This window comes from Phyllobates terribilis, unplaced genomic scaffold (assembly GCF_046119375.1).
Source record: "Phyllobates terribilis strain yellow unplaced genomic scaffold, ASM4611937v1 Scaffold_4__5_contigs__length_816908805, whole genome shotgun sequence".
Taxonomy (NCBI): domain Eukaryota; kingdom Metazoa; phylum Chordata; class Amphibia; order Anura; family Dendrobatidae; genus Phyllobates; species Phyllobates terribilis.
In genome coordinates this window covers 613438049-613463348 of record NW_027362764.1, presented here as the reverse complement: position 1 = coordinate 613463348, position 25300 = coordinate 613438049, and positions in this window count along the sequence as shown.

Sequence of the window (25300 nt, the reverse complement as noted above, 5' to 3'; positions counted from 1 at the left end):
TTCTGGACCCTGGGGTTCGGCCCACTTAGTTGGAAGCTTTGCTGCAATGTGCCTGATCATGCTGGTGGTGGTCAGGCTGGTAGTTTTGCTACCCCTGCTGATGCTGGCCTGGCAGGTGGTGCAAATGGCCTTTTTGGGGTTATCGGCAGAGTCTTTAAAAAACAACCAAACTCGGGAAGACCTAACAGTTGTACTGGCAACTTCCGTTGTGTTGATGTTAAGGGGAACGGTTGCCTGCCTTCTGTCTGCGGCCACCACACTGCTTCTTAATGCCTGTTGTGGTGCTACGCCTCCCTCCCCCTGTGTGCTGCTGTCCTTGCTCTGTATGTCCCCCTGCCAGGTTGGGTCAGTTACTATATCATCCACCTCCTCGTCTTCCACTTCCACACCCTGGCCCTCCTCCTGACTTTATGGCAATTGTGTCTCATCATTGTCCACCTCTTGTGACTCTTTCCAACCGTCGCCTTCGTGTGACCGTGGCTGCTCAAATATTTGGGCATTGCTACATGCGATCTCCTCTTGCCCTGCTTCAAGTGGACCGGGCGAGAGCCCGAATTTATAAATGAAAAAGTGAATAGCTCTTCGAAGTGTCCAAGTGTGGGATCAATTGTCTCTGGGCACTCCGCATGGTGGGAGGAAGGAGGATGAGGGTGAGGAATAGTGTTGAGCCACCCCCGTAGTGTTCGGGTTCGGTTCGGTTCGTCGAACACCGGGATGTTCGAGGAACTGTTTGTCGAACACCTTAGAACACCGTCGAACACCGTTAAAACCAATGGCAGGCAAACAAAAACACATAGAAACACATAGAAAACACCTTCAAAGGTGTCCAAAAGCTGACAAACTGCTCAGAAGACGCTTTCTTTAAAAAAGCCGGCCGGCAATTCAGCAGCGGCATACACCGGTACCCGACAATTTAGACAAGAAGGAATAGAGCCTCACACATAGATTAGATAGATAGAAACATGTCAGTCACATATATATGAAGTACAGTGACAGTGTTGCTTACTGTACTTGTCATTTAGTGTAAAGGATTTATTAAAAAATATAATAGTGTTTTCATGCACTGTCTCTTTAAAAAAGCCGGCCGGCAATTCAGCATCTGTACCCGACAATTTATAACAGACAGAATAGAGCTTCACACATAGATTAGATAGATAGAAACATGTCAGTCACATATATATGAAGTACAGTGACAGTGTTGCTTACTGTACTTGTCATTTAGTGTAAAGGATTTATTAAAAAAAATAATAGTGTTTTCATGCACTGTCTCTTTAAAAAAGCCGGCCGGCAATTCAGCATCTGTACCCGACAATTTATAACAGACAGAATAGAGCTTCACACATAGATTAGATAGATAGAAACATGTCAGTCACATATATATGAAGTACAGTGATAGTGTTGGTTACTGTACTTGTCATTTAGTATTAAAATAAAGGATTTATTATTAAAAAAAATTGGCGTGGGGTTCCCCTTAATTTTAGTCTCTAGCGGAGGTTAAGCAGACAGCTGGGGCAGATGTTTGAAGCCTGGGAAGGGGGTAATACCCACGGAGCTTCACAGGCTACTAATATGAGCCCCCAGCTGAATACATAGCCTTTACTAGCTATTAAAATGGGGGACCCCCCCAAAAAAATGACGTGGGGTCCCCCCTAATTTAATAGCTAGCAAAGGCTAGGCAGACAGCTGGGGGCTGATATTAATAGCCCAGGAAGGGAGCCATGAATATTGGCCCCCTCCCAGGCTAGAAACACCAGCCGTCAGCCGCCCCAGAAATGGCGCATTCATAGGATGCGCCAATTCTGGCACTTAGCCTCGCTCTTCCACGCTGCCCTGGTGCGGTGGCAGTGGGGTAATAGGGCTGGGGTTGATGTCAGCTTATAATGCCAGCTGACATAAAGCCCAGGTTAGTAATGGAGAGGCGTCTATAAGACACCCCCATTACTAACCCCATAGTCAAAGTTAAAAGAAAACACAAACACCCAGAATAAAGTCCTTTAATTGAAATAAAGACACAATCCTTTATTGTTCTAAATTAAACCATACTTACCATCACGCCCATTCCAGCTGAAGCCAACGATCTCCTGCAATAAAAGAAAAATAATAAAGCAACCTCATCCTTACCTTTCCATGGTTCCCACGACAGCTTCAGCTCTGCTACATCGAGATGACAGGCTGGACCGCAGCAGAACGCTGCCATCCAGCCTGTCATCCCGCAGACACTGAGAAGCGCAGGCATGCTTGCGCTCTGCAGTGTCTGGCTGTGACGGCATAAAGATGAGCCGACAATGAACTCGGCTCACCTCATGTACGTCACTGACAGCGTGGGAGAATTCTCGCGCTGAGTGCAGGAGAATTTTCCCACGCTGTCAGTGACGTGCATGAGACTGATATTTAAATTTGGCGCACAAATCGGTGATTGGTCGCGGGCAGCGTCCGCGACCAATCAGCACAGTAGTGTTTAACTTTGGCGGCAAGATCAGTGATTGGTCGCGGTCAAGACGGCGACCAATCACCGATTTGTGCGGCACATTTAAATAGCGGCCGCGACCAATTGGATGTCAGCGCCGCTCCCCGGTCCTCCCTTCACACCCTAGCCGCATGGATGTCAGCGGCGCTGCCTGGTTGGATACTTCCGCTCCGAGAACCCGGGACATGAGCGGGTACTCGCAGCAGAAGTATCCCGACCCGCAGCGCCGCTCCCCGGTCCTCCCTTCACACCCTAGCTGCTGATCTCCCCACAGTATCCGCATGGTGTTACAAAGGTCCGCGACCAATCACCGATTTGGCCGCCAAATTTAAATATCGGCCGCGACCAATCACCCATCTTGGCTCCACATTTAAACACCGCTGTACTGATTGGTCGCGGACGCTATTTAAATGTGGCGCCAAAATCGGTGATTGGTCGCGCCCAGCGTCGGCGACCAATCAGCTCAGCGGTGTTTAAATGTGGAGCCAAGATCGGTGATTGGTTGCGGCCGATATTTAAATTTGGCGCCCAAATCGGTGATTGGTCGCTGGCAGCGCCAGCGACCAATCAGCGATTTTTAACACAAATGTCCGGATCTTTGTAACACCATGCGGATACTGTGGGGACATCAGCGGCTAGGGTGTCAAGGGAGGACCGGGGAGCTGCGCTGCGGGTCGGGATACTTCTGCTGCGACCAGTCGCTCATGTCCCGGGTTCTCGCAGCGGAAGTATCCAACCAGGCAGCGGCGCTCCCCGGTCCTCACCAATACGATTAGCTGATTGGTCGCGCTCTCCGCACGCGACCAATCAGTGATCTTGGCGCTAAAGTTAAACACCGCTCTGCTGATTGGTCGCGGATGCTGCCCGCGACCAATCACCGATTTGGGCGCCACATTTAAATAGCGGCCGCGACCAATCAGCGAGCTTGGCGCCAAATTTAAACAACGCTCTGCTGATTGGTCGTGGACCCCAGACGCGTCCAATCAGTGAGATTGGCGCCAAATTTAAACAACGCTCTGCTGATTGGTCGCGAACTCCAGCCGCGACCAATCAGCGAGATTGGCACCAAATTTAAACCCCGCTCTGCTAATTGGTCGCGGATGCCGGCCGCGACTAATCAGCATTATTGGCGCCAAATTTAAACACCGCTCTGCTGATTGATCGCGGTCGCCGTCCGCGACCAATCAGCAGTATTGGCGCCAAATTTAAACCCTGCTCGGCTGATTGGTCACGGTTGCCGGCCACGACAAATCAGCAGTATTGGCGCCAAACTTAAACCCCGCTCTGCTGATTGGTCACAGTTGCCGGCCGCGACCAATTAGCGATTTTGGCGCCAAATTTAAACCCCGCTCTACTGATTGGTCACGACCGCCGGCCGCGACTAATCAACATTGTTGCCGCCAAATTTAAACACCGCTCTGCTGAATGGTCGCGGTCGTGACCAATCACCATTATTGGTGCCAAATTTAAACACCGCTTTGCTGATTGGTCGCGACCGCGACCAATCAGCATTATTGGCGCAAAATTTAAACCCCGCTCTGCTGATTAGTCGTGACCGCCGGCCGTGATCAATCAGCGATATAGTCGCCAAATTTCAACACCGCTTTGCTGATTGGTCGCGGTTGCTGGCCGCGACCAGTCAGCGATTTTGGCGCCAAATTTAGACACCGCTCTGCTGATTGCGTCGGGTCTGCCGCACACATATTCTAGAATACCCGATGCGTTAGAATCGGGCCACCATCTAGTTTCATGAAATAATTTAAAAAAAAATTGACGTGGGGCTTCGCCCTATATTTGTGTCCAGCCAGGTACAGCAGGCAGGAACGGGCTGCCCCCAACCACCAGCTGCCTATTTGTACCTGGCCGGACACAACAATATAGGGAAGCCCTTTTTTTCTTAATTATTTCATGAATTTCATGAAATAATTAAAAAAAAAAATACGTGGGGCTTCGCCCTATTTTTGTATCCAGCCAGGTACAACTAGGCAGCTGGGGGCTGGAATCTGCAGCGCAGGGAGGCCCAAGCTTTCTGGGTCCCCCCCGCTGCAAAATGCAGTCTGCGGCCACCCCGGAAAATGGCGCATTCATAGAAGCGCCATCTTCTGGTGCTGTACCCAACTCATCCAGGGCCCTGGTGCGGTGGCTCACTGGGTAATAAAGGGGTTAGGGCCAGCTTGGCATTATCAGCTGGCCCTAAGCCCGAAATTCATAGGGTCACGCCAATATTAGACATGACCGCCATGAATTTCTAGAAAAGTATTTAAAAAAACCACAAACACCCAGAAAAAAGTCCTTTAATTGAAATAAACACACAATTCTTTATTGTTCTAAATTAAACCATACTTACCGTCACGCCCATTCCAGCTGAAGCCAATGTCTTCTGTAGAGATGAGCGTTGTTCTACTCGAACTGTTCGCCAATCTCAAATTCGAGCTGTTTTGGGCGGTGTTCGAGCCGATCGGCGAACACGAACAATTTGAGAAAAATTCGGCTGTTCGAGGTTATGTTCGATAACTGTTCGTGCACCAAAATCATAACTGGATTTTTTCTCAGTAATGATGAAAATTAATGTTAATACGCAGTTTGAGTGTACAGCGGGGCGGGGGGAGGGGCAGGGGATGGATCTCTGCAGGAACAATGAAGATCTCCATTTTTTTTTCTCTTTTCCGCATTTGCAGTGGGGAGGTGCAATCTGTCAGCCTATCAGCAGCGCACACACGGAGCGAAGTGCTTGTTTTCACACAAGCAAGGGCATGTGTCATTGGCAGTGTATGTCACATGTCCTTGCCCTATAAGACCAAGCCATTTTCCCCGTCGCCACCATTTTCTCACTGCTGCAGCTGCGTGTTAGACGGCACCGCTGTTGCTGTGTGCGCTATACCTTGTTAATTTCAAGCCAATTTTCGCACAAATATACAGATAGCTTGGGAGTAGGGAATAGTTGTGATTGCAGTCCTTTTAAGGACTAGGTTACAGCATTTCCTACGACTTTTATCAGGCAGGTCTGTGCTCTTAAATAGATAGATTGTGGGAGTAAAGACTAATTCTAATTGGAGTCCTTTTCAGGACTAGGTTACATCAGTTCCTATCAGTTTTTGCCAGGCAGGTCTGTGCCAGTGCTGTGCAAGTTTTTTTCACAGCATTTGGCTGAATCTAGCAAAGCTAATCCTTTTTGGCCTATTGCAGAGTGTGTTAGTCAGTGGAGTAGCCTATCTGAGTTGCAAGATATACCACCTGTGTATAGAATACCAATTTTTTTACTGCACCTAGTGAAGTAAAATCTTTTGGGCATAGCATCATTCTATTAGTCCATCTATACTGACCTCCATCAGGTTGCAAACTGAATATAATTTTTTTCTGCATCTAGCTCTGAAAAAATATTTGGGCTTCTAGCAGTGTGTGGGACTTGGTCTATTAGTCCATCTATACTGACCTCCATCAGGTTGCAAATTAAAAATAGTATTTTTCTTCATTTAGCTCTGAAAAAATATTTGGGCTTCTAGCAGTGTGTGGGACTTGTTCTATTAGTCCTTCTATACTGACCTCCAGCAGGTTGCAAATTGAATATAATTTTTTTCTGCATCTAGCTCTGAAAAAATATTTGGGCTTCTAGCGGTGTGTGGGACTTGGTCTATTAGTCCATCTATACTGACCTCCATCAGGTTGCAAATTAAAAATAATTTTTTTCTGCATCTAGCTCTGAAAAAATATTTGGGCTTCTAGCAGTGTGTGGGACTTGGTCTATTAGTCCATCTATACTGACTTCCATCAGGTTGCAAATTAAAAATAATTTTTTTCTTCATTTATCTCTGAAAAAATATTTGGGCTTCTAGCAGCGTGTGGGACTTGTTCTATTAGTCCATCTATACTGACGTCCATCAGGTTGCAAATTAAAAATAATTTTTTTCTGCATCTAGCTCTGAAAAAATATTTGGGCTTCTAGCAGTGTGTGGGACTTGGTCTATTAGTCCATCTATACTGACCTCCATCAGGTTGCAAATTAAAAATAATTTTTTTCTGCATCTAGCTCTGAAAAAATATTTGGGCTTCTAGCAGTGTGTGGGACTTGGTCTATTAGTCCATCTATACTGACCTCCATCAGGTTGCAAATTGAATAAAAAAATTTTCTGCATCTAGCTCTGAAAAAATATTTGGGCTTCTAGCGGTGTGTGGGACTTGGTCTATTAGTCCATCTATACTGACCTCCATCAGGTTGCAAATTAAAAATATTTTTTTTCTGCATCTAGCTCTGAAAAAATATTTGGGCTTCTAGCAGTGTGTGGGACTTGGTCTATTAGTCCATCTATACTGACCTCCATCAGGTTGCAAATTAAAAATATTTTTTTTCTTCATTTAGCTCTGAAAAAATATTTGGGCTTCTAGCAGTGTGTGGGACTTGTTCTATTAGTCCTTCTATACTGACCTCCAGCAGGTTGCAAATTGAATATAATTTTTTTCTGCATCTAGCTCTGAAAAAATATTTGGGCTTCTAGCGGTGTGTGGGACTTGGTCTATTAGTCCATCTATACTGACCTCCATCAGGTTGCAAATTAAAAATAATTTTTTTATGCATCTAGCTCTGAAAAAATATTTGGGCTTCTAGCAGTGTGTGGGACTTGGTCTATTAGTCCATCTATACTGACCTCCATCAGGTTGCAAATTAAAAATAATTTTTTTCTTCATTTATCTCTGAAAAAATATTTGGGCTTCTAGCAGCGTGTGGGACTTGTTCTATTAGTCCATCTATACTGACCTCCATCAGGTTGCAAATTAAAAATAATTTTTTTCTGCATCTAGCTCTGAAAAAATATTTTGGCTTCTAGCAGTGTGTGGGACTTGGTCTATTAATCCATCTATACTGACCTCCATCAGGTTGCAAATTAAAAATAATTTTTTTCTTCATTTATCTCTGAAAAAATATTTGGGCTTCTAGCAGCGTGTGGGACTTGTTCTATTAGTCCATCTATACTGACCTCCATCAGGTTGCAAATTAAAAATAATTTTTTTCTGCATCTAGCTCTGAAAAAATATTTGGGCTTCTAGCAGTGTATGGGACTTGGTCTATTAGTCCATCTATACTGACCTCCATCAGGTTGCAAATTAAAAATAATTTTTTTCTGCATCTAGCTCTGAAAAAATATTTGGGCTTCTAGCAGTGTGTGGGACTTGGTCTATTAGTCCATCTATACTGACCTCCATCAGGTTGCAAATTAAAAAAATTTTTTTCTGCATCTAGCTCTGAAAAAATATTTGGGCTTCTAGCAGTGTGTGGGACTTGGTCTATTAGCCATCTATACTGACCTCCATCAGGTTGCAAATTGAATAAAAAAATTTTCTGCATCTAGCTCTGAAAAAATATTTGGGCTTCTAGCGGTGTGTGGGACTTGGTCTATTAGTCCATCTATACTGACCTCCATCAGGTTGCAAATTAAAAATAATTTTTTTCTGCATCTAACCCAGCCAATAGTTTTGGCCTAATACCACAGTTTGGCCACTCAGCTCTGCTCGGTTACCATCCATTGTTTTTTTGTGCAAACAACTCCAGAGTTGTGAATTAGTTAACCACCAAAATGAGTGGAAAAAGGCCTGCTGCTGGTGGAAAGGGGAATAGGCGTGTTGGGAAGGGGAAAAAAGGTTGTGTCCGTGGGGTAGGTGCAGAAGAAAGACCATCTTCCAGCCAAACTAAAATGTCTACTTCTTTTAGCGGACAATGTGATAAGATCCCTTTCTTACGGCCAAGCCAATCGCTACAAATTCCAGATGAGGCACAAAAACAGCAGGTGCTTCAACGGATATCAAGTGCTCCTTTAAGTGGGCTCTCCTCCACATCAACTTCAACATCACAAATACTCCAGTCCTCAAAGGTGTCACCCAAATCGCACTTGCTTCCTCACAGCTCCCAAATCTCCAGCTGCCCGTCTGAGTATGAGGTAGAACAGATGGTTGAGTCTGCAGAGCTGTTTACTCATACTATAGCCTGGGAATCAGAGGTCGACTCCAGCGCTTCTGTGAATCCAGACGAGGAAATGATCTGCACTGATGCCCAGAATCTTTATGAGTCGGATCCAGGACCAGACGCAGAAGGTTCTGACCATAATGTAGACCCTCATTCCCAAACTGTAACTCCTGTTGGTGGAGACAATGAGGAAGACGATGATAAGACTCAAATACCTGATTGGAGCGAAAACTTTAGTTTTTTGTCAGGGCAGGAACAGGTTGGCTCTGAGGACGACGGGTGTGATAACGCACAGGGTGATGATGATGAGGTCGGAGATCCCACTTACTGTCAACCCACAGTCAGCCAAGAGATGAGGTCAGCAGAGGAGGTGGAGGAAGATGCTAGTGACGACGAGGTCAGGTTGCGCCTTCCTGGACAGAGACGTAGTACTGGAAGCACGTCAACAACTGCATCCTCAAACACAACTCTGCCTCTCACCACAAGTCGTGGTGGCTCTTCAGGTCGCATGGGTGCTAAGCCTTGCATAGCCTGGGCATTTTTTCAGATCGATAAAGATGACCCAACTCGTGTTATCTGTAACATTTGTCAGCAAAAGCTAAGTAGAGGCCAAAAAATACATAGTTTGAGTACTTCATGCATGAACCGGCACATGGACATGAAGCATAAGTTGCAGTGGGAAGCTCAGTGTGCTACAATGCGGTCTAGCCGGCCGGGCCAACCACCGTCTGCCATATCTTGTGCATCCGCGGCCTCTTCATCCTCTGTGACTGGGGGGACAGCAGTCACACCTGTTTTGGGGCGCAGACCTGCCACCTCTTTACCCGCAACAGCCAGCGTGATTGGCAGGTCATCATTTTCTTTGGAGGTGGTAACACCAGCTGGTCTTGAGCGCTGTCCGACATCGATAGCACCACCTTTGGATCAAGGCAACCTAACATGTCCGCCTGCATCTTCCTCACAGACCGTCAGTTTGCCGGGGACACCCTTATCAACCCCGTCTAAGCACAATAGCCAGCCCTCGGTCCCTCAGATGTGGACAAGTAAAAGACCATTTCCTCCTAGCCATGAGAAAGCTAAGAGGTTGAATTTCACCATCTGCAAGCTCTTGGCTACAGAAATGCTGCCTTTCCGCCTGGTGGACACAGAGGATTTTCGAGACCTTATGTCCGTCGCAGTGCCCCAGTACCAGATGCCCAGTCGGCACTACTTCTCAAAGAAAGGTGTGCCTGCGCTCCACCAGCATGTCGCACACAACATCACCGCTTCTTTGAGAAACTCTGTGTGTGACAGGGTGCATTTCACCACAGACACTTGGACGAGTAGGCATGGACAGGGGCGTTACATGTCGCTGACTGGGCACTGGGTAACTATGGTGACAGCAGGACAAGGGGCTGCTGTCCAAGTCTTGCCGTCCCCACGAGTTGTGCGTCAATCCTCTTTATGTCATTTTTCCTCCACTGCTTCTGCCTCCTCAACCTCCTCTCGGTCTTCCACCTGCACCCAAAGCCTGTCTGGTCATGCCACAAGCTTTCTAACTGTGCAGAAGGGATCCTGCACACCTCCTTACTATGCTGGCAGTAGGGCTCAACGTCATCAGGCGGTTTTTACATTGAAATGTCTGGGAAATGTGAGTCACACAGCTGAGGAGTTGTGGTCAGCTCTGGAGAACCAATTTCATGAATGGTTGTCTCCACTGGACCTGAAACCAGGGAAGGCCGTGTGCGACAATGCTGCAAACCTGGGTGCGGCCCTTCGCCGGGGCAATGTCACACACGTGCCTTGTATGGCTCACGTGTTGAACCTGGTTGTCCAGCAATTTTTAGCCCACTATCCCAGACTAGATGGCCTTCTGCAGAGGGCACGGTCGCTGTGTGCTCACTTCCGCCGTTCGCATCCCGCAGCTCAGCGACTTACATCTCTACAGAAGTCGTTGGGCCTGCCACTTCACCGGCTAAAATGCGATGTGCCTACCCGGTGGAATTCAACTCTGCACATGTTGCAGCGACTGTGGCAGCACCGACAAGCCCTGGTGCAATACGTTCTGACGTATAGCCTGGGCCAACGAGATTCAGAGGTGGGGCAAATCACGCTGGAGGAGTGGTCTCAGATCAGGGACCTATGCACCCTTCTGCACAGTTTTGAAATGGCGACGAAGATGTTTAGTGCTGACGATGCCATTATCAGCATGACTATTCCGGTGATTTACATGCTGGAGCACATGTTAAACAGAATTCGGAGTCAGGTGGTGGCACAAGAGGAGGTGGAGGAAGTAGAGGAGGAGGAGTTGTATGCGGAAGGGCTAACATCTGCAAGGTCCAGACGGTCGGCAGCACCAAGGCGGCAGGCATGTGAGGGTGGGGGAGATGATTTTACCAGGGCGCATGGTAGCAGCCAAACTAGTGAGGAAGGTGCAGGAGCCCAGGAAGAAGTGGAGGACAAACTGATGGAAGACTCATCAGATGAGGGAGACCTTGATCACATTTCTGTTGTGCGAGGTTGGGGGGAGAGGACAGAGGAAGGAAGCATGATTGCTACCTCGCCACCAACACAACAGGGACTTGGTGCTCCTGGATGCGCAACACACATGAGTGCCTTCTTGCTGCACTACCTGCAACATGACCCTCGAATTGTGAGAATTAGAAATAATCCTGACTACTGGGTTGCCACACTGTTAGATTCCCGGTACAAAAGTAAATTTGCAGAAATTATTCCTGCCATAGAAAGGGATGCACGCATGCAGGAGTATCAGCAGAGACTGTTGCAGAATCTTACATGTGCTTTTCCACAAAATACCAGTGGTGCACGTAGTGAATCTCACAGTTCCAACTTGCCAACCGTGGGACCGTCAAGTGTTCAGCACTCAAACCGTAACAGAACCACAGTATCTGCTGGTAACATCAATTTTGCGGAATCATTTCACCACTTTTTTAGCCCATCCTTTGCAAGGCCACAGGAGACAAGAAGTCTGACACATAGTCAACGCCTAGAGACGATGGTACAGGAGTATCTCCAAGTAAACATTGAAGCCACGACTGTGTCACTGGACCCTTGCTCTTTTTGGGCTTCCAATCTGGATAAATGGCCGGAGCTAGCCACTTACGCCTTGGAGATCTTGTCATGCCCCGCAGCCAGCGTTCTGTCTGAACGTGTGTTCAGCGCTGCTGGTGGTGTGCTGACAGATAAGCGCACGCGGCTCTCCACTGATAATGTAGACAGACTCACGTTCATAAAGATGAACAAATCATGGATCCGAAACGACTTTTCTACCCCTGTGTCATCCTGGGGAGAGTAAAAGCTTGATGATTGGTTAAAATCACCCTACCAACCGTTTTAAGCTTTCAAATTACTAATCATGTTTATCTGTATCTTGACTGGAAAATAATTTGGGCTTTGTAGCAGTGTGCAGCACTGATCCTATTAGGCCATCTATAATAAGCTTCACCAGATTTAAAATTAAAAATAATTTTTAGCTGCATCTAGCCCGGAAAATAATTTTGGGGCTCCGAGATGCGCAAGACACATAAGTGCCTTCTTGCTGCACTACCTGCAGCATGACCCTCATATTGTCAGAATTCGAAGTAATCATGACTACTGGGTTGCCACACTCTTAGATCCCCCAAACTTTTCGATCAACCTTTTCATTTTAATAAAGACCAAAAAAATGGTCATTTTTGAAATTATAAGCATTAGCAGGTTGTTAGAAACTGAAATCAAACAGTTTTCAACTCAAAACTTTATTCTAGGTGATGTTACATTTTCACATAGGACCCCTTGTTCGAAAGGAGCTTCTGAACTCTCTCGTCCATTGAATTTGTCAGGTTTTGGATGGTTTCTGCTTCAATTGTTTTGCATGAGGACAGAATACCCTCCCAGAGCTGTTGCTTAGATGTGAACTGCCTCCCGCCATCATAGACACTCCTTTTAATGATGCTCCAAAGGTTCTGAATGGGGTAGAGGTCAGGGGAGCATGGGGGTCACACCATAAGTTTGTCCCCTTTTATGCCCATATCAGCCAGAGATGCAGATGTTTTATGTGCAGCATGAGATGGTGCATTATCATGCAGAAAAATGATCTTGCTGTGAAATACACGGTTCTTCTTCTTGAACCATGGCAGGAAGTGCTGTTTGAGAAAATCCACATATATTATGGAGTTCATCTTTAGCGCCTTCAGGGATCCTAAAGGGGCCGACAATCTCTCTCCCCATGATTCCAGCCCAAAACATTACTCCACCTCCTCCTTGTTGGCGCTGTAGCCGTGTTTGCATGGGGTGTCCATCAACCAGCCATCCTCCACTCCATTCATCTGGACCATCGAGCGCTGCACGGCACTCATCCGTGAACAAAACAGTTTTGAAATCAGTCTTCATGTAATGTTTGGCCCACTGGAGCCGTTTCTGCTTGTGTGAAGTGGATACAGGAGGTCGACAGGATGGCATTTGCACAGCTGCAAACCTCTGAAGGACCCTGCATCTTGTTGTTCGGGGGACGTTGGAGGCACAAGCAGCTTCAAAAACTTGTCTGCTGCTATGACAAGGCTTTTTTGCCGCTGCTGTTTCAACCTGACGTAATTGCCTGTAGGAAAGAGTCCTCAATTTGCCCTTATCAGCACGCACACGTGTGTACTGTGAATCAGCTACATACTTCTTGATTGCCAAGACACTTCATCCTGATCATCGCACAATGTTGATTGTAGTCATGCCTTGACCTAAACACTCCACAATTTGTTGCTTCTCAGCAGCCGACACATCCTTTTTCTTTCCCATTTTGGCAGAAAATGTAGGCTGCTTAATAATGTGAGAGAGCCTTCTTAAGTAGTCTTGCCTTTCATTGGACACACCTGCCAAACTAATTAGCACAGGTGTCTGCAATTGCTTACAGTGATATAAAGAGCCCTGACACACATCACCATCAATGAGTTTAACTGACAAACAAACAAATTCTTCCCTTATCACTCCTAAACACTTTTTGCATAATAATTTGGAACGCGGTGTACATGTGCTTTTCCACAAAACACCAGTGGTTCACGTAGTGAATCTTACAGTTCTAACTTGCCAACCGTGGTCTGTATGGAATTGTTCAATAAAGGGCCCAAAATTAAGATAACATAGATGGGAGAGGTCTCTATGAATAGGAATTCCTAAGTATTTGATACCCTGTGAGGGCCAGGCAAAGGGAAAGTTGGACTGGATGGAATCCTATATGGATTTAGGGAGGGAGACATCGAGGGCCTCAGACTTCGCTGCATTGATTTTAAAATTTTACCATGTAACAAAGTGATCTATTTCAGCCATAACAGCAGGGATGGATATATGTGATTGAGTGATATATACTAGGACATCATCAGCAAATAGAGAGCACTTGTACTCGGTGCCTCCCACCTCAATCCACCTAATATTGGGGTTATGGCGAATTGATGAGAGCAGGTGCTCCGTCACTAGGATGTATAAGAGAGGGGACAGAGGACATCCCTGCCTTGTCCCATTGGTGATTGTGAAAGGTGATGAAAATGTTCTGACGCAACCCCTGGGCACCCGGAGCCGGACCCTTTTTGGTGGATGCTGGTGGTTGTAGTCTTCGTGGCGGCGATCCGGTTCCGTGGCTCAGGGCGGTCAAACCAGTGGCGGAACTATTTATGTGGTTTTGATGTTTAAATGTCTGACTACGCCACCCGTGGATTGCGGTCAGAGTGAACCGCCGCTACAGGGCAGACCGCTAAGGCTGGTGTTGTGGGTGCAGCAGAGCGTAGCATAACTCCCCACGGGAGGAGTATAGCCTCAGGGCAGTGTATGCGGAGGATGGGGGTGATGGTGCAGGGCAGCAGCAGTAACGACACGGAGTCAGTGATGCAGTTCAGGGCCTTTACTCACAGTTCTTATTATCCAGACCACGTCTGCAGGTAACGGCTGCCCACGTCATACTGTGCTCACCAGGTGAGGGGCTCAGACAACTCCCAGATAACTTTGGAGCGCTTCACAGGACCCCCTTTGTGTGCCCTTTGTCTGGCCTTTCTTACCAACACTTCTGTCCGGCTGCCTCGGGCCTCCTCTTGGTAAACTTGGCGCCAGTTTCCCTGACCCTATGTGGTGCCTTCCTAGCGGGTGGAGCAAGGGGCTGCGCCACATAAAATGTCAGAGCCTCCGGTTTCTAGCTGAGGGTCGTTTCCTGCCTCCACTAGTTCGGGGACCGGTCTCCCCCTTTGGCCTGACCCCTCCACGCAAGTGGATTCGGGCGTGCGGTGGCGACTCGCCCGTCCGCACCCCTGGGATCCCTTCATTCCTCGTTCCTGGAGCCTTCTCCGCTCCTCTTCCTTCCTTCTCCCTCTTGCAGGCCTGGGCCTCTGTTACTAGGCCCGCCTCCGGAGCAGAGCTCATGCAGAGCCCCTGCTCCCTGCCACTTCTGCTCAGACTTCTCTGCACTGAACTAAGATGGTGCCCACCTTTTATACTCCCTTCTCAATGCACCCATCAACTGCTTCCTCCCTGCTCCTGCACTGCAGGGTTCCCCTTCCTCAGTGTTCCCTCCCCCCACTCCAGCCAGGGACAGGGACTGTCGTGCCCATCTCAGGGGCATATTGGTCGCCCTGCCCCACGGCAATGTGGTGTAATGCATGCAGGTGTCGGGTCCTGATCCACACTCCATCCTTATCTGAGAGTGAGATATCACACCTCTGGGTGAGGTGCAATACGTCTGTAGCAACCGAGCCCTCGGTGCTACAGTTCCATTTATCTTCAGCCTAGGTGACGTATTGTGATACAGGGCCGTGATTTTGGCTATAAAAGGGTCCCCTAGACCCCTACCCCAAGCTTTTTAAGAGAATCATATATGGCGTGCCAGGAGACTCTATGGAATGCTTTCTCAGCATCCAACGAGAGTATCTACTTACAAATTTTTAACTGCATCTAGCCCAGGAAATACTTTGTGCCTAGTAGCAGTGTCTGCTAGTCAGCGGATTATCCCGGCTGTTAAGCAAGCTACACCACCTGTAGTTTGGACACTTAATTTTTTCAAAGGAAATGCTTCGGGACCACGGGATACTTAGTGAAGAGCATCAGGAGGCACCCCAAGGCATAGGGGCTGGGACTGGCACTAGGATGCCTTGCGGTGGACAGCCGAGCTCGATCCTTATAAAAGCTTTTTAACTGCAGCAGCTTTAGTGGACGCTACTGGAGCTGGAATTACGCGGCTGCTGGCATGAGACTTGCCCTCCAATAGATCCTTGTAAATGGATTTAAAGTGTATTCATTTAAATTAGAGGGACAATTTAAATTAAAAAGCTTAGAGCTGCCTCCACCACAGGGGGGCTCTCTCGACCCACCAGCGGACAGGCACCAGTATTGGGAGAGGGGGGCTGGCCGTCAGGGTTCACCGCGGCTCTGGCACAAACCCGGCGACACGGAGGTGGCACGGGCAGGAGCGGACTGGCCGTCTCGGCTTCTCACTTTTTGGATTTTAGAAGGGCATGACATGCCTATATCTGTGTCTCCCCCTCCTTTTACTCCTCCACCTCTTTTCTTTTCGCATGACTATATGTACTTGTCACTTTTCCATGTGTTAGTTGTGTCTTCTGAGCAGTTTGTCAGCTTTTGGACACCTTTGAAGGTGTTTTCTATGTGTTTCTATGTGTTTTTGTTTGCCTGCCATTGGTTTTAACGGTGTTCGAAGGTGTTCGACGAACAGTTCGACGAACAGTTCGGCGAACACACGGGTGTTCGACGAACCGAACCGAACTCGAACACTACGGGGGTGGCTCAACACTAGTCTTCTGCAATAAAAGTAAAATAACTAAGCAACCTCATCCTTACCTTTCCATGGTTCCCACGACAGCTTCAGCTCTGCTACATCGAGATGACAGGCTGGACCGCAGCAGAACGCTGCCATCCAGCCTGTCATCCCGCAGACACTGAGAAGCACAGGCATGCTTGCGCTCTGCAGTGTCTGGCTGTGACGGCATAAAGATGAGACGAGTTCATGTCCAATTAACTCGGCGCACCTCATGCACGTCACTGACAGCGTGGGAGAATTCTCCTGCACTCAGCACTTCAGCGTGAGAATTCTCCCACGCTGTCAGTGAAGTGCATGAGGTGAGCTCATTCATGTCCAATGAACTCAGCTGACCTCATGTACGTCACTGACAGCGTGGGAGAATTCTCACGCTGAAGTGCTGAGTGCAGGAGAATTCTCCCACGCTGTCAGTGACGTGCATGAGGTGCGCCGAGTTCATTGGACATGAACTCGGCTCATCTGGATGCCGTCACAGCCAGACGCTGCAGAGCACAAGCATGCCTGCGCTTCTCAGTGTCTGCGGGATGACAGGCTGGATGGCAGCGTTCTGCTGCGGTCCAGCCTGTCATCTCGATGTAGCAGAGCTGAAGCTGTCGTGGGAACCATGGAAAGGTAAGGATGAGGTTGCTTTATTATTTTTCTTTTATTGCAGGAGATAGTTGGCTTCAGCTGGAATGGGCGTGACGGTAAGTATGGTTTAATTTAGAACAATAAAGGATTGTGTCTTTATTTCAATTAAAGGACTTTATTCTGGGTGTTTGTGTTTTTTTTAACTTTGACTATGGGGTTAGTAATGGGGGTGTCTTATAGACGCCTCTCCATTACTAACCTGGGCTTGATGTCAGCTGGCATTATAAGCTGACATCAACCCCAACCCTATTACCCCCTGCCACCGCACCAGGGCAGCGTGGAAGAGCGAGGCTAAGTGCCAGAATTGGCGCATCCTATGAATGCGCCATTTCTGGGGCGGCTGACGGCTGGTGTTTCTAGCCTGGGAGGGGGCCAATATTCATGGCTCCCTTCCTGGGCTATTAATATCAGCCCCCAGCTGTCTGCCTAGCCTTTGCTAGCTATTAAATTAGGGGGGACCCCACGTCATTTTTTTTGGGGGGTCCCCCATTTTAATAGCTAGTAAAGGCTATGTATTCAGCTGGGGGCTCATATTAGTAGCCTGGGAAGCTCCGTGGGTATTACCCCCTTCCCAGGCTTCAAACATCTGCCCCAGCCGTCTGCTTAACCTCCGCTAGAGCCTAAAATTAAGGGGAACCCCACGCCAATTTTTTTAATAATAAATCCTTTATTTTAATACTAAATGACAAGTACAGTAACCAACACTATCACTGTACTTCATATATATGTGACTGACATGTTTCTATCTATCTAATCTATGTGTGAAGCTCTATTCTGTCTGTTATAAATTGTCGGGTACAGATGCTGAATTGCCAGCCGGCTTTCTTAAAGAGACGGTGCATAAAAACACTATTATTTTTTTTAATAAATCCTTTACACTAAATGACAAGTACAGTAAGCAACACTGTCACTGTACTTCATATATATGTGACTGACATGTTTCTATCTATCTAATCTATGTGTGATTCTCTATTCCTTCTATTCTAAATTGTCGGGTACCGCTGCTGAATTGCCGGCCGGCTTTTTTAAAGAGACGGTGCATGAAAACACTATTATTTTTTTTGATAAATCCTTTACGCTAAATGACAAGTACAGTAAGCAGCACTTTCACTGTACTTCGTATATATGTGGCTGACATGTTTATATCTATCTAATCTATGTGTGAAGCTCTATTCTTTCGGTTCTAAATTGTCGGGTACCGGTGTATGCCGCTGCTGAATTGCCGGCTTTTCATGTTTCACTCTTGGCACTGTTCCCATCGATTTGGGCAATCACTGTAATGCCACAACCACCATGGCTGTGGCATTACAGTGAGTGGCAGACAATCCCTGCATGATTGGTGCTCTAAATAGCGCCAGACATGCAGGACACGCTTTTGGTGCACGAACAGTTATCGAACATAACCTCGAACAGCCAAATTTTTTGCAAATCGTTCGGGTTCGTCGAACAACTCGAACACCGCCCAAAACAGCTCGAATTTGAGATTGTCGAACAGTTCTAGTCGAACACCGCTCATCTCTAGTGAGGAATATGCGGTCCAGACTTAGGGCTACCGAGACTTGACCATGTGGAAGACAGGGTAGTGGTGGTGGTGGCTAAGTGACTGGAAGCATTATCTGCTATCCAACCAATAACCTTTTCACACTGCTCTGTGTGCAATTGTGGTGTTCTGCGGTCCCCTATTAATTGGAACAGGAAGGTCGAGCGAGAAGATGTGGGTGTTTGCTGTGGCATTACAGTGTGTGGCAGACAATCCCTGCATGTTGATTGGAGCTCTAAAGAGCGCCAAACATGCAGGGAGGGGACCCGATTTCCTCCCCGAGCAACCCAGAAATACTCGCCGAGCTCGTCGAGCACAGTGATGCTCGGGCGAGTACCGAGCAGTGGCGAGCGCGTTCTCTCATTACTACACAGTACATAGCAGGGGCAATTTTATAAGATTATCTCAGCAAAGGAACATTTTTTTTAACACATCCAATTGTGGAATTTATTTTCTGTTGATTAAAATATACTTTTGTTCATGGCACAACCCGTTTAAGTGGAATGCGTCTGTTAATGTTTTAGGTTCATTTAACTCCAGTGTCCCAGTTCATTAAGAGTGGTACAATGCCAGTCTTAATGAAAGGAGGCCTAAGAATTATGGTGGTGGAGCAGGTGGACTGTGCAGAACACTAACTCAAACAGATGGTGTCACTGTCAGTGACATCATCGTGCTTTGACTGAGGCAAGTAATGTGCTATATGTTTCATTATGCCCTCAGCTTCCTTCCCACTAATACGCTGGGGAGAGTAATCGTTACCTGTGTATGATAATACTGCTGCCCAGACGGCTGGTGCAAGTGGCAGCAGTTATGTTGCTGTTAGCGGCTCTCTCAGTTTTAGCGATGGTATGCTGTTTTTTCTCTCACACTAATATGTCCATTGCCAGTGCTACTTTTTGTTTACCCAATATTTTGGACACGTATAAACTTTACAAAGGTGTTTAACCACACTTATCTAACCCTTGAAAAATATGGAATCAGCTACAAATGCATCAACAGGAAATATCGGACTGAGAATGAGGAATGTAAACTGCCATGATGGTTTGTGGTGCTCCAAGAATTAAAAAATTAGTGTAATTAATTTCACAGGCACCTGGAAAAGCTGCTGTGCTGATCACAAATCCATCAATGCACAGTCACACAGACTCTGCAGTTCCTGCACATCTCCTATCTCTATGTCCCCTTGTCACTTGAATCTATGCATATTATTGTTCAAAGACTACCACTCCTATTTGCTTTATTCTTCAGCTTAAGTTTGCAGTAGCCTAAGTGATGGCCAACACTGCGTCCCTCCACCCTGACACATGTTTCACCTTGCTTCTTCCGGGCACGTTTGTCTGTTTAATATAGTTCTCCACTGTTTTAGGATTTTCTTTCCCTATCTCTAATGATGAGCTCCTGACCTGCTCTACCTATGCTGTAAAAACCTAAAATGGCAGCTGCAATCCCTATCTCATCTTTTATATCAGTCCTTCCTGATTGGCTGTGCTAGACTATATGACGTGATAACTGCACATCATTATGGGGAAGCTCTTGTGGATGATCTTGACTTCCTATAAGCCTGACCTCTGGCTTATGCAATCTTCAATGTGTATAAAATGCACTGGGCAATTTTTTTTTTTCAATTTTTTTTCAATTTTGTACAAATCAAATCGCAAATTGTTTGCATTCGACAAGACCTACAAATTTCAAGAAATTCAATTTTAAGTTGATACAAAGCAGATTGATTCAATCCTCTCTACTAAATATATAATATGTAGCATGACAATTTTTCAGGATTGCTCTTTAATTAGGCTTAGATCTCAATGTGTGGTTTTCGTTAGAACATTAATCTTTTAAATGTGTGAGACAAGTTGTTTTACTGCTTGCATACCAACATAAATCCAAAACAAAGCATAAAGATTCACATTAGTTTAGTGCTATTTGTAAAAAACTGTTTATGTAATAGCTAAATCTGTCCGCAACATAAAGATGCTTAAGTTACTCTTTGCATCATGAGCAATTTTGTAAGTGAAACTTGTAATTTGTAGTCTGCTGCTGGCGCAGCTGTTTTACATCTGAAGGGTAAGTAATGCTTAACAATTTCAACCTGGTATATATTATGGAAAAGGGAAGCATACTTTCCTTTATTGAAATACGACAACTCGGATTTGAGTCCTAAGTATACCAATATGCCAATGCCAATTTGCTTTCTGCAACATGAAGTTCTGCTTGCCAAACAATTCCACGTATACAAAGGTGGCGAAGAAAAACCTTTCTTTGACCACTTAATGTTTTTTTTTTCCTTATAACCCTTTTAACTATTTGTTTTCAAAATTCGCAGTTTTATATACAGTTTTTAACAATGGCAAAGTCCAGTGTATTTCAGTGTAAGTAATGTGAAAATGATAGAAAGATTAATTGACATTTTGTCATTGATTTTCACATTAATATTATAGAATTCATAAAATACACAAAAGCAAGAGTATATGAGTTTGAAAAGCACAATAAAATAATTTGTTGTTGGTATTATTTTCATGTTAGAGTGAAAACCCTTCTAAATATATAATTGCTAGTCTTGGATAATTTTCAGTACTGCTCTAAAAGTGAAGTAAAAAGGGATCATGCTCCCTAGCCTTTGTGCCTCTCCTTGTAAGGATCAACCATCTCTAAACTATTTACTATAGTTAGGCAGAATGATACATGGAACTCCAGTCCATTGGCCAAGTCAATAGTCACTGTTCACTGCACAGCACGCTAGCAAACCTCTTACCTTCCAGGATCCCTGGTTAGACTTTCACTGTAGATAGTTGCATCAGCTCAGATAATCAAAAGCCACACCAGGGATCCTAGAAGGTAAGAGATCAGCCAATGGACAAATGATGGATCAGAGTCCCGCGAAAATGATGTACTGAAGTCCCACGAATTGATCAGCCCAACTTTATTATTTATTGTGATTACATTTTTACTTAATCTTCCTTTTTATAGCAGAAATGTACCCTCCAAATACATTCAGACTATTTGTCACATAAACTTAAAATTGGGTAAAAAATATAAATAACGTTTTATTACAATTTGTAATTGTGGTCTTACACTCATTTTTATTCAGAGTGAAAAATCATTGAAAAGGCAAAGTATGATCTACAATTTTCCAATTTGCCAATTTTCCAATTTGCCATAAAGGCAATACCAGAGAAAACCTCATTCCCATGATTAACTATTTAATATCAAACCTTTCATACGCATAAGTGTGTCCCACTATTTCTACTCTTCTTCACTTTAAAGATGTTTCATATATTTAGAGGGTTTATCCATTAGAAAATGTCACATGACACAAATACTTCTTTGACAACTTTACGTACAAAAATAAATTTCAAGTGTTAACATCCTCTGAGAAATATCTGTATGTGCAATTGGAAATGATGGGACTGTAGCATGAACGCACTCACTTTTCTAGCAGAATGCCTGTAGAAAAAGGCTTCTGATGGTCGACAGAGACATCAGAAAATTAGATATTTTTAGTTTGACACATATAACTATCTGTTTGAATCGAATTAAATTAAACATGAAGTCAAAGTGAGGAACATACACATGGATCAGATATGCAACGGAATTTCCATCCAGACTTTACAGTTCCAGCATTATGAATGAGATTTTATAAAATGTTAGAGAGTTAATGGTAGTGATGAATGTTTCCCCTCAGATTTAAGGAGGGAACCTGCAGGTATAACATTTTTGGCTAAAATGTAACAACTTTAAATAAATGTAGGCCAGGGATTTATGGCCATTCACAGTTATCAAGGAGAGCCAATGGGAGCTAAGGAGATAGTTTGGTTTGAAAGAAAAAATTGCTGTTGCAGCTGCCCAACGCACAGAGTCAGCAGTAATTAGCTCTTTTGTTCATCTACTGCAGTTGCTCTGTGTGTCGGGTATCTGCAATAGTAATCAGCTGAGTTTCAGCAGCCAGAGATCCTGCTCCTCGCGGTCATGTCTGGAATGGAACTGCTCCTATAGGATACGATATGATACACTTTATTGATCCCAAGGGAAATTACAGTATCACAGCAGCAGAACATAGACATATATTACAATTTTGCAGGTATAATCTCATACATTCCTATTCATGACCAGTCAGTATGATATACAATTAAAACGCCAATAATACACCAGTCACTTGGAGAATTTCACACTTAGGTAGTTGTAGTACATTCGCATAGCAGCTGGAATGAGTGATTTCCTGTGAGGGATGATGTCACGAGAAAGGTTGGAGACTCCCACATTACAGTGCGAATCTCATATCAGGAAGCAACAGCAGTACTCTGTGTACACAGGTAACTAAGAAGAGTGATTTTCTCTAGGATGAAGCTGTATACATGAGTGATGTTCTGCAAAAAGTGACATATTTTTGCAGAACTGTGTGTTGGAGGGGGTTGAATGGTCTCAAGAAGATTGTTACCTATGGAAGGGCTTTATAGTGTCTTTTTTATCTAACCTCTTGACACCAGTGTGCAGAACCAGACTAGCCTGAATACCTACACAATGACCCAACACTACAGTGGGCTATATGGACAGGAGTATCAGAACATATACCCATTACACTGACAGGAGCTCTTCTGACATTCCATTCAAATTCCATAGGCATAAATACAGAGTTGGTCCCCCCTTTGTAACTATAATTACTTCCAGTCTTTTAGAAAAGCTTTATACAAGATTTCAGAGTGTGTCTGTTCAAATTTTTGCCCATTCATCCAGAAGAGCATTTGTGAAATCAGACACTAATGTTGGATGAGAAGACTTGTCTCACAAAGGTGTTTGATAGTGTTGAGGTTAGGGCTTTGTGCAGGTGAGTCAAGTTCTTCCATACTAAACTGCCCCAACCATAACTTTATAGACCTTGTGATGCGCCCCCTGGGGCCGTGGGGTACTCGGTAGCTGGGCCGGTCCTATATTGGGGTAGTCATGGTTTCAGTGACCCAGTCCGTGGCCCAGGACAGTCAAATAAAGAACAATGAATTTGAGGAATAAAGTTTTGGGGATAATGTTCGTGATGCCACCCGTGGTATGCAGCTATATGGGGCCGCTGCTGCGGTGCAGATCCACTGGGGCTGATGGTGACGCAGCAAAGATGGTTCAGCTCTCCACGGGAAGAGCTAAGCCCCAGGGCAGTATATGGTGGATTTTAGAGGAAGATGTTGCTGGTGTAGTGCAAGGCAGGTGGTGGTGCAGCAATTATTCAAGGACACAGTGGGGTGCAGTCTTCAAGTATTTACTCACAGTTGTCAAGCTGCTCCAGGTTACAATGGCCAGATTATAATCGCCCACGTCGTCCTGTGTCCTCCGGGGAAGTGATCCAACCAACTCTCAGATAGTTTAGAAGCACTTGCACGGGACCCCTGTGTACCTATAAAGGTCGTCTCTCTCTCTCTCTGCGCTGGCTCTCGCCCTCTTGCCCTGCGCCTCACACACAGTGTTCCGAACCAGTGGCCGCGGGCCTTGTCGGGCGACGTCTAGTCTGTCCCCTTGGTCCTATATGGCCACCTTTTCCGTGATTATGTGTGGATTTTGGCTACGGCACATAAAGATACCGCAACCTCCGGTTTGCTAGCTGAGCCTTAAAGTACTCTACTAGTCTGGGGCCGGTCCCCTCCTGCGGCCTTGATCCCTCCACGGTCAGCATGAATTCGGGTGCACGGGTGGCTTCCCGCACTCGCCGTGCCCCTAGGATCCCTTCTGTCTCTGGAGCCCTCCTCCCTGCTCCGGTCTTCTCTCCTCACTCTCCTCCTGGGCCTCTCTGACTGGGCCCCTCTCCTCACTCCCTGAATTCCTCCCTTGCTCCCCTGAGCAGAGCTGACCTCCTGCTCCAAGCACTGGAACAGGAGACTGGATCCTTCTAGATGTTTCTACCCTTCCTTTTATACTGTTCTGTCTGTGCTCCTCTAAACTACTTCCTCCACCCACCTCCTCTACTTAGTTCCACCTTCCTAACAGGGACCAGGCCTGTGCTCTCCCTTTGGAGCTATCTGGACCTTCCATTATGAAGTGGTGTAGTGTTGGATGTGAGTGGTTGGGTCCCGGATAGCGCTCCCTCCTTACCTGATAGTGGGGTACCACACCTCTGGCTGAGATGCAGTACCTCTGTGGCAACTGGACCCGCAGGGGCGCCAGACTTGCTTTGTGCAAAGGGACAGAGTCATGCTGGAACAGAAAAAGCCCAAACTGTTTACACAAAATTGGAAGCAAACAATTGTCCAAAATGTTGTGGTATGATGAAGCATTAAAACCTCCTTCTACAGAAGCTACAGAAACTACTAACTATGTTGATGCATACACCAACCCCTGAAAAACAACCCTATAATCATACTTTACTGCCAAATAGAGAAGTGTGATTTGTTATTCCACAGATCATGTTTTCACTGCTCCAGAATCAGTGGTGGCAGCTTTACACCAGTTTATTCAATAGTTGACATTGTACTTGGTAATGTAAATCTTGCATGCAGCTCCTCCTCCATGAAGACACATTCCAATAATCTTTTTGTACACAGTTTTTGGGCCAATGTAATGCGAGAGAAGGTTTGGACTCTGCAGAGTCAGCAGAGGAAGGGTGCTATTTATGCACTATGCCCTCAGCACTTGGCGACCCCGTTCTGTGTCATTATACATTCTCCACATTGTATCTATGTTGCTGTGGATCCCAAATGCTTCAATTTTTCAATAATAACTGTAAAGTGGCTAATGGCCGCATAGTCGATGGGAGGTATGTGTCATGGAGATGACTGGTCTCTGTGATGTAACCCGGAGTGTTTCTCTAGTGCACTAAGAGGATCATTTGTTGCACCTGGGACCGGGTTATGGGTAGTTTGAGAGTTGGGCAGGTCTTGCTACCCACATACCTCACCACTGGGTGTGGTTAGCAGCCTATATAATGGAGGCTGTTGTTTGGCA